The sequence below is a fragment of the Rhopalosiphum maidis genome, chromosome 1, assembly GCF_003676215.2.
Source record: "Rhopalosiphum maidis isolate BTI-1 chromosome 1, ASM367621v3, whole genome shotgun sequence".
Classification (NCBI taxonomy): Eukaryota; Metazoa; Arthropoda; class Insecta; order Hemiptera; family Aphididae; genus Rhopalosiphum; species Rhopalosiphum maidis.
Genome location: NC_040877.1, coordinates 60,526,951 through 60,537,335, shown reverse-complemented (window position 1 = coordinate 60,537,335; position 10,385 = coordinate 60,526,951). Strand labels below are relative to the sequence as shown.

At 24.5% G+C, this 10,385-nt stretch overlaps 1 protein-coding gene and 1 long non-coding RNA gene across 2 annotated transcripts in view; both read left to right on the top strand.

The window, feature by feature from the left end:
• The first annotated feature begins 1,043 nt into the window (after nt 1-1,043).
• Nucleotides 1,044-7,783, top strand: LOC113548216. The gene is made up of 2 exons (XR_003404877.1): nt 1,044-1,254; nt 7,627-7,783. It is a non-coding gene; the product is annotated as an uncharacterized LOC113548216 (long non-coding RNA).
• Nucleotides 7,784-9,658: 1,875 nt separating this feature from the next.
• The window catches only part of LOC113548215 (growth factor receptor-bound protein 14-like), a 71,658-nt gene continuing 70,931 nt past the window's right edge, over nt 9,659-10,385 (top strand). Inside the window, exon 1 of the mRNA XM_026948979.1 lies at nt 9,659-9,879. The gene's annotated coding sequence lies outside the window, so the exon portion shown is untranslated. The remainder of the gene's footprint in view (nt 9,880-10,385) is intronic.

Sequence of the window (10,385 nt, the reverse complement as noted above, 5' to 3'; positions counted from 1 at the left end):
AATAAGTATTAATGATTTTTAAATTTAATTTGAAGTAAATTGAGTTAGTTAAAAATATTAACTGTAGTAAATAATTCATAATAATGTTATATTACTTATAGGTACATTTTTATCTATTTATTACATTTTTTTTAATTTATCGGGTGAAAAATAAATACAAGAAATTTTGTTCAATACAAATTTAAAACATTAACTGATACTTATATATCTAGGCATAATAATGATAAGATATTTTTATTATTTTTATTTAATATTTGTATCTCCTCGTACGTATCATTCGCATTTTTATCTTTAAAATCTTTTTATTAGTTACAATTGTGTTATTTTTGTTCATGAGATTACAGTTTTATATATATAATTATAATATAATAATTATAATTAAAAAAATTAAAAAATTAAAATTAAATAAATATATATAATTTAATATATAAAATTATTGATAGGTGTATATGTATTTGTCATGGAAAAACTTTTTACAGAAAAAATGACTTGCATTATGAAACGTATAAGTTCTAAATTTGTTTTAAGAAAAGTAGACAAAACATCCATAAAAAATTCATGGTGGATATTAACCTAAAAAAATTTACATCTTAGTTATTAATATTAATTTGAAAATAATTGTGTTTAAATAACAAGATTAAAAGTAATAAAGGATTGTTATTTTACATTTTTACATGTATATTAACCATAAACACATGGAAGCAGTTTTTACAGTTTCAAAAAAAAAAAAAAAGAAGTATTTTGAAGCATTAGAAATATAATAAATTGTCACGGTCGCGTTGCATTAGTAATCTAAGTAGTATGTAGTGTTTAACCACGTTTCTGTCTTCCACGTCGCCTTTATTATTTTGATTTCTCCCACCGAGCAAACCAGGCGATCTAGGGTAGTGGTTACTGGCATGCAGCAGCCAACAAATGTGGTCGGCCATACGTCGAACCAGTACGGCAGTACGTTAGTAGTGGCTCTTTTGTGCTTACTGTATTTTCATGAGTTCACTTCATAAAAACTTATGTTTAGTTTTTAAAACGTAAAAATTATTTTATCGTTATACTAACTATTATCTACGTACATATAAATATATTTTATGATAATTTCATTTTATTTCGCGTGAATTCGTAATAATTTATGTAAAATAATTATTTTTTTTTATAAAAAAAATACCATTACATCAACCGTGAGTTTTTGTTACCTACTACAGTTTTGGTAACGGGTAATACACTAAAGTGTACTGCCTACACAATGCCACCGACAAGGTCTGTATTTTAATATATTATATTATTATACCTAATAATAAAACTAAAAACATCTCAAATATATTAAATTGATTATTTTAAGCTTCTAAGCATGCATATTTTATGTTATCTTATAAGTTGTAATTCTAATGTTTAAAGTTTAAACATTATTTTAATAAATATAAATTAGAATAAATAACTATTTTACTTCTACTTTAAAATTAAATTTACAATTAAACTATTGTATAGAAGCCTAGAAGAGTGACTTGAACTCTGAAATTACTCTGTGATTATGTTTTAATCAGTTGAACTATATAGATTATTATTGTATAATTATGGTTCTCTCATTTTATTTCTAATAAGTTATTATCGTTATCTCACTTTGTAAGAGACAAAATACGTCAAAAGGACCGATTACAGAATATAATTAATATAATTTGATATTGGTCTTATGAAAAAATAAATTATATTTAAAATAATTACTCGTACATTGTAGACATATATTATAAGTCTTTTTTTACATGATAATTTTTAATTCAAACTGCAACAATTTGAAAGGATTTTTATTTTCAAAATAGTATTATTTTAAAAAGTTGTTGAAATACTACTTTAAACGATGTATTGAAGAACAGCCATTTTTTTTTTAATCATTCAAACATTACAGAACGTCGACTATTATTTTTACTTACTATTACAATTTAAAATATTCACAACATTTAGGTTTTAACAATTTTGACTGCACTTGTGTAACAGTTTTATAAATAGTTATCTCGAATTAGAGAAAGTTAAATATCAATCGACGTAAAAAATGTATTGGTGCCTAAAGAAATTTGATACTTTTATGTGGTTATATATGTGTGCGCGCGTGTGTTACCAACCGTGAAACGAACATTACCTATATGCAATAATTGAATAATCTATATAGTTTAACCATAATAATTATAAATGACGATCTCAATGACAATTTACAGATTCGCGTAATAATATATATTATTAATTATAATAATATAATTTTTAATTTGTATTTAACTTTATCTGTGGCGTAGGTACTAGTTGTACGAGTATAATATTACGTATATACTATAGTAAGCGAGACACCGTAGTGTTTTACATATTTCACGTTCAATAGCGCGTGTAAACTGTAAGTTAATTATTAATTTAAATTCAAGTTGACATAAATTATTTGAATATGGGATGGTATCGAAATTCGAAGAACGTAATAAGCTATTGGCTAGCCACGATGTCCATTACGAATTATTAAAGATTGGAATTTTGATGGGCATACGTTCATAACCTTACAATTTACAAATACAATAACGTGGTGTAGCTTCAGCCACCAGTTGGTCACCTATTCTCAAATAGTCAGAACGGTTATCTGGTCACCATTTACTCTCTGTCATAGAATAGATGGGATCTGTTCTCTAGAAAATAATGTGATAACCGTACCGAATGGCGTCGACTTGTTTCATATTTCGATTTAAATTAAATTCCGCTAATAAAAATTGATAAGAAAAATTGTTATTATAAAATGTACCTAACCATTGGTATACACAATTTCACATTATTATCAAATAATAATTGTTTTGTAAATTTATTTGTGTATTATAAATTATTAATTTTACACTATATCCTTAATTGTATATACCTATTATAGTTAATAAAATAATATATTGTAAATAATGTTTCATCGAAAATTTCTTGTGAATGTATTATGTTTATCATTAATAAAAATTAATGTTAAAATATTGGGAGATGTAAACGATCTTCTTAAGACTATATTATTTTTCTTGACATTATAAATTATATTAAAATGAATAGTATTTAAATTGAAATTAAACCAAAAACTGACAAAATGATTTTGTAGGTTTTAGAAAATCTTGATCTATTTTCTTAACGTACTTACTCATGACAATATCAAAATTAACGTATTCAAATTCTACCCGGTAATCAATATAGCAGAAGTCTTAAAATATCAAAAAACAAATACAAAGTTATTACCTAAAACATTTTCGTAATTAATAATAATTATGAACTTTTTATTGATAAAAAAAATTTTACCAATCTACCAACAATACAATAACTTTATCGAACTAATTTCAAATTACATTATTTAATGTAGTTACATCAAATGTGAATAGATGACCGTTTTGTATAATTTTTGATCAGGGTAAAAATCAATATTTTCTGAAACTATTACACACATATTAAAGTTAACTTTTAAATACAAAGACATATATTAAATCAATTTTTCAATTATATTAATAAATCAAATGTAAGATGTAAAATAAAATTATTAATTTTAATCAGAAAACTGACAATATTATTATTATAATTTATCAAAATAAGTAAAAATTAAAAATTGACACATTCGAGATCAACCATATTTTATCGATTTCAAATTTACTCGAAGATGACTTCATTTTATATATATAAAATGAAATATTACAATAAACTATGAAGTAGTAAGTTTGGGTTAAACGATATTACTTGTTACCCCTTACTGGTAGCGATAACAAAAAGACGTAAATGACATAAATTATTATTATTATACAAAAACACTAAATAAAAATAATCAATGGGATAATTTTGTATAAAACATGGATACAACAAAAGCAGTTAAGGAATAAGGACGTCGAAACTTTAATTCAAAAAATGTCTTATGACAATTAATTCGATTATTATATAATTACTATAACTGAGTGCCTCGACGTGGTTTAAATTGTTGACTAGATCATTCGATAATTATTGACCAAGACAATTTTAAACATGAACACAAGAATAATTGGTGAGCAGCTACACACAGAACGAATCGACGAACAATAATTATCAGTTATCACCAACAATTTAATCGAATATGATGTACACGCCTAATGTTAGTAATATAATACGAAGTGTTGTGTGTGGCCATTTAAAACCTTCATAATATTATACGGGTAAAATAATATAAACATTTGCAATAATTACAAGAGCTAAAAATTAGTGACAAAAATTTAATTTTCGAAGCTAACATTTTATGTTGACCAAACACAATATTATTATACTATGAACAGTTTATCGTATCCTTCGTATCAATATAATGAACCATGTATCATTGTGTATATTCGATCGTTAGCATATTGTTTAGCAGCAGTTTTCACTACAACATATAAATGGGCAACTATCAAATCACTTATGGCATTAATCGGATTGTTGGCGACATACATTTGGAAACACCATTTCTGTCCAGAGAAATGTGGAAAGAGCACAACGTTCATAAAATACTGATATTTATATTTTATTTACAATTAGTGTTAATTACCACGAAAGTAGTTTGGATACAAACAGAGTGAGTTCGAACAAAATATTTATTATTTCATTATATAATACCTTTAACTTTGTGTTATAATTTAACCAATAAGTCACAAATATATTTAAGTGAAAATTCAAGAATTAACTATCAGACCACATCACATCTTCATCTAACCAGTTATACTGCATTAATAGTGATTAAAAATTACTAAAAAATTGCGAACTATAATATACTCAAATCTGGAAGAAGATACATCTATGTTGAGTACTGGTTAGCAAAGATAGACAAGTTAATGACAAAAATTAACTTGAGTTTGTGAGCCACACGTCATGAACATTCATTTAAAGTTAAAAGTTAACAAACAATAAAGATCCAAGAGTTTAAAAGTTAATATAATAATACAAAAAAAAATATTTTCTCAATTGTCAAAAACAATTTTTTATTATTTCATTACATTATACTTTCAACTTTGAGTTATAATTTAACCTAAGTCACAAATATATTTAAGTGAAGATTCAAGGATGAACTATCAGACCACATCACATCTTCATCTAACCAGTCATACTGAATAAATAGTGATTAAAAAATTAAAAATTACTGAAAAATTGCGAACTATATGCTCAAAACTGGAAGAAGATACGCCTACACTCATAATAAGTGTTCATCGTTGTTTGTTATTAGATACACATTAAATTTACTATAGATATTGAAAATCAATGGATTCTTTCTTGTTATATTGGATCATTTTATTTAAAGTTTAATGGAAAATTATTTACTGTTAAATTAATCAATTGAAATTTATTATAATGGGAACTATTCTAAATAATTTTTTTGTGTCCATTAAGTCATATAATTAATTTTATTGCTTGTTACTATAGTTTTGGACAAATACAATTTTTTAATGTTGGAAAAAATTTTCAAGTATTAGAAGTCGGCGGCATTCGTATTTATGTTATAATAATATTATTCCTACAAAAATACCTAACTCATTATTTAATTTCATAATCAGAGAAAACAAAAATATGACGTATTGTACTTTAAGGAACGTTTAATTTAATTTACTTATTTCATGGTATTTTGATAATAATAACAAAACAAAATAAAAAAAATACTTACTGTTTTAAATTAGTTAATCATGCACATTAATTTTATTTTATTCTCTGTGTTTTATCAAGATAAATTTAAATGTTAAAACTACAAACGAATACACGGTTTTACGCAACTTGTAACTTCTTATCAACGTAACACGAGGAGGTGATACGTTCTACCGAGAAGATGGATAGGGATAACAAAAATATACCAATATAATATGTTGGAGTCTATATCCATTGAATGCTTCAAGAATAAGGCAGAGATCCGCGAATGCGAATAATATAATCTATATAAGAATAAAAAAATAGGCAACGAGTTACGGGTCCGGGATTGATGAATGACGAAAGACCAAAACATAGCAAAGTCGTCACTATAATATTCGTAAAAATAGACAAAAAAAATATAGGAGCTGAGCTATTGTTTGTAGTTTGCACTTTGCATAGACCAAAATAGAATTACGTTATAAATAAAAGAAAGTTATCAATGGTGAATACTAGTTAGTAAAGGTGGACAAGTTAATAACAAAAATTAACTTGAGTTTGCAGTGAACTACACGTCATGAACATTCTGCTATTAGTTAAAAGTTAACAAATAATATAGCTTTAAAAGTTTAAAAGTTAATATAATACAGAAAAAAAATTTTTTCCTCAACTGTCTAAAATAATTTATTACTTTTTTCATTGTTTATTTTTAAATCTAAAATCATTATTTTATATAAACATCTTGATTAAACAAATAACTACTTATTTGATAAATGTTTAATATTTTAAATTCAATTTTTTTTATATAGATCATTATAATATATATTAAAACATCGACAGCAGAGGTAATTAGTATATGGATATTATTTAATACTTACATAGGTAATTGGTTTTTATAAATTATTTACAATAAATATATACAGATTTTAATTAAATTAAATTAATTTTTTTTCTTGCCTCAGTTTTTATAGATAAACGTATATATTATACAAACTTGATTTTAACTTACCATATATACCAATTATTTTTTAAATATACTGAACAAATCTAAATTATTTTATAATGTATAATTTTAAGCTGATTGAGACTTAGCTTAATCATTATATTAATTAAAAAATCAACTAACTAGTTAAAAAAAAGTTTTAAAAAAATTAACTTTTTAACTAGTTGATACCCACCTTTAGGCTAGGTTAGTGGTTCATCGCCTAAGTTTTAGTGATTAGTTGCAACTTATTGCATACGTAATGCAGTAATTCTATATGCTCACAAACAAATCTAAATCGAATTAATTTAAACAAAACACGGATATTAATTTGGATTGCAATGACCAATACGAAATCAGGATTTTTTATTTAAATCTGGTATTCAGGCTAAAATTTTAAATAAATATACTATATATTAATAATGACAATGTTATGCTTCATGGCTTCATCCAAAAAAGATATTATTCTATAACTAATCTAAAATCCTACATTTTCGCTAAAATTTAAAGGACATGATTTGGTTTAAAATTCTACACAGGTTCTAATATTCGGATGAAATTAATTAAATCTACAAATAATGTACATTCTAATCTAGATTGATCAAACGATTTATGTTTGGCACTACAATACCGAGTTTATTTTTGTTTATAATAATTTTTTGCTGCAGACAATATATTATTTAGATTGAAATATTATATAATATCTATATAATATTTTTTTAAATAAAACACATCTTAAAAATATTTTTTTTTAAATTTAATCTACGTTTATCTTTTGTTTCACATAAACTAAATCCTAACATTCCTAACTTAAATATTTTTATGCAAAAATAATTTATTTTTTATTTTTTTAAATTCTTAATTATACCTATTAGTAAAGTTGTAATATTATTTGTTTAGCACATTTATTTATAGGTATACATATTATACAATTATAAAAATTATAACTTGAACATATTTTGTTATTAGTTATATCTAGTTATAACATCTTAATTACGTTTATTTATAGTCATATATTTAATTTAATTTTTTTTTTTTATTAACTATAGGTACGATAACAATAAATTAATGTCAAATAATACAACGCTTGGACTATTTAGTCCTAAAAAACTAAAGAAAACAATGAGGTTCATACATCAATATAATGTAACTAATAATTTTTATCTTTGTTGTTATTATTATTATTATTATTGAGTGTACACTTAATGATGGATTATATCAATGCAATATTCCTTTCTGTCAGATTTATTGTCGCTAGTGCATTTTTCGATTTAGAATGACATGGCTACAATCGCTGAAAGCATAAAAATACAAGTACGTGTAAAAATCAAATAGGATTTACAATTTCAAATTCCGACGTCTGCCGAGTGCAGATAATTAATAATCATGTTTACTTTAATAGTTTAATATTAACATTTCTGTTATGATAACTAATTAAAAAGTAAAATAATGCCGATTACCATGTAATATTATATTACATTTCATATAATTTATAAACAATGAAACGAATAACCATTAATAAAAAAAGTTTTTATAATTAAATTTCATGTTTAGTTAAAAATAAAAACTATTTACGACCAATTAAAATATAATAGGTACGTAATAATAATAAATTGTAGTATTAATTGTCCACATACCTCACGATCAACACTAAATAGTTTGAACGGTCCTATATCTTGCAGCCATCCGGGGAATTTTGGGTTTGTCTACCACACTGTGCATCGAAAATCAAAATAATACATACATAATGCCAAGTAGTACATCAAGTTAGCTCAACATACCACAATTTTCTCAAAACATGTTGAATTGTATTTAAAAAACTCTCGATTGGATTTCGTAAATACTATCATCTATATGTATCCTTAATATAAAAACAAAATGTATATATATTATATATATGTCCTGATTTTCATTCTTTTTTTCAAAAACATGTTTTGGAAGTATAGGAAGTATCGTGAATTTGAAATAAATCAAGCCATCAAGGTCATTTAAATTTTTGTATATCAATGTTCTATTCCATACTTCCATATGAAATATTTTCGATATTTATGGTTGTAATATTAATATTAAATACACTATACGCCCATTTGAAACCTAACGCAAACATAAATTTAACATAGCCAACATATTGACGAATTCTGTGTAGGTATACAATACAACTAAGTATATAAATAATGTGTACGATGTATTATACTATACTCTTATATTATGCGCATTCAAGATCATACGTTTATAAAATATTATGTTATGACCACGTATAATATTGTATTCTTGACATTATTTTAACCTATAACGTTAGTATAAAGATGAACATTTCATCTGTCAAACGTATCATTCAATACTAAACAATAACTGTAGTTGTAAAAGAATATAAAGCGCTTGTTAGTTATTATATTACAAACACAAAGATTGTTACTGAAATGTCAAAATCAAGAATAAATAACAATGTCTTTAAGTTTTCATATATATTTCTTATCGGTTGACTTTTCAGAACTGTATTATTATATTGTTCTTTTAACCTTTCATTCTTTGTATAGGTAACATTTTGGAAAAACAGTTTTTTTCCCGTATCTAGATCCTAGCCCCTAGGTCATAACTGTTTGGTAAATATATTTTAAAAACGTTATCGATATAATATGTGTATTATACATTATAATTCAACAATTCTAGATTCTAGATAAAAAAAAGTATTTAAAATATTAATCGTAAAAAAGAGTACCTAACCTATGATTAACGATGCTATCGAGTATCGATAAAACTAAAAAATTATTATGATGAGATTCCTATGTAGCTTATATAAAATGTATATTATATATGTAAACTTTACATAATACTAATATATTATAATAGTCTCGAACCGATGGCCGGTGACCTAAATTTGAGTCGCGATAAACTTAAAATTAAAAATCAACTACATACAAAATGCAATTTATTCAATTGTACAAAGCAAATAAAATAATAATATTAAACTAAATAAAAATTAGTTAGATTTTTTATACATACACATAAAACAATATTTAGAATGAGTTGTTTTTTTTTAAAAGTACGGGTTAAGTATAAATAATAATTTAAATGAGTTGTGACTTTATGAGTTTAGTAAGGTTGAAGACCACTGTTGTATAGAATAGGTCGTATAAGATTATTCGTTACGCTATGCCTATATTCATTCGTCACTATTTCGGTTTACTATCCATATAATATATTTAAACAGACGAAGTTCTCGTTTGGAATCTAAATACAAGATTGAAATTGGAAAGTCGACAAAACGAATTTCTACATCAAACAGGAAGCAGTATACGTAGGTAGGTATATTGTAAATTATACTGCCTAAATAAACCCAAACACGTCATTTATTACTTATTATTATTATTATTATTATTATATAGTCGATAAACTGTATTTTCTACAACTTCTCGAATTCACATTATTTTCGAAAAGTCTCTATGCCTAAGAATGTATAAATGTAGGAATATACATCTATATAGTATATACATTATACACTGTACAGAAAATATAAATCGAAAGTGGTTAACGAAAATACGCTTCATATACAAGTATAAATAAATTAACATCGACGTAAACTCGTCTGTACGTGGGTCACAGTATCCGCGGTGCATACAAGTCAAACAATAATAAAAGTGTACTTTTCGAAAATAAAAAACGAAATAAATGGAAAAAAATCGTTAAACGTTTAAAACGCTATGTTGTTCTTGTTATTAGATTGTTCGTGGACAAAAAGCTTTTCGATATATAATAATAAAAACACTGTGTGAAAACGACGACAAAAGGCACAGAAGATCCCGGCTAA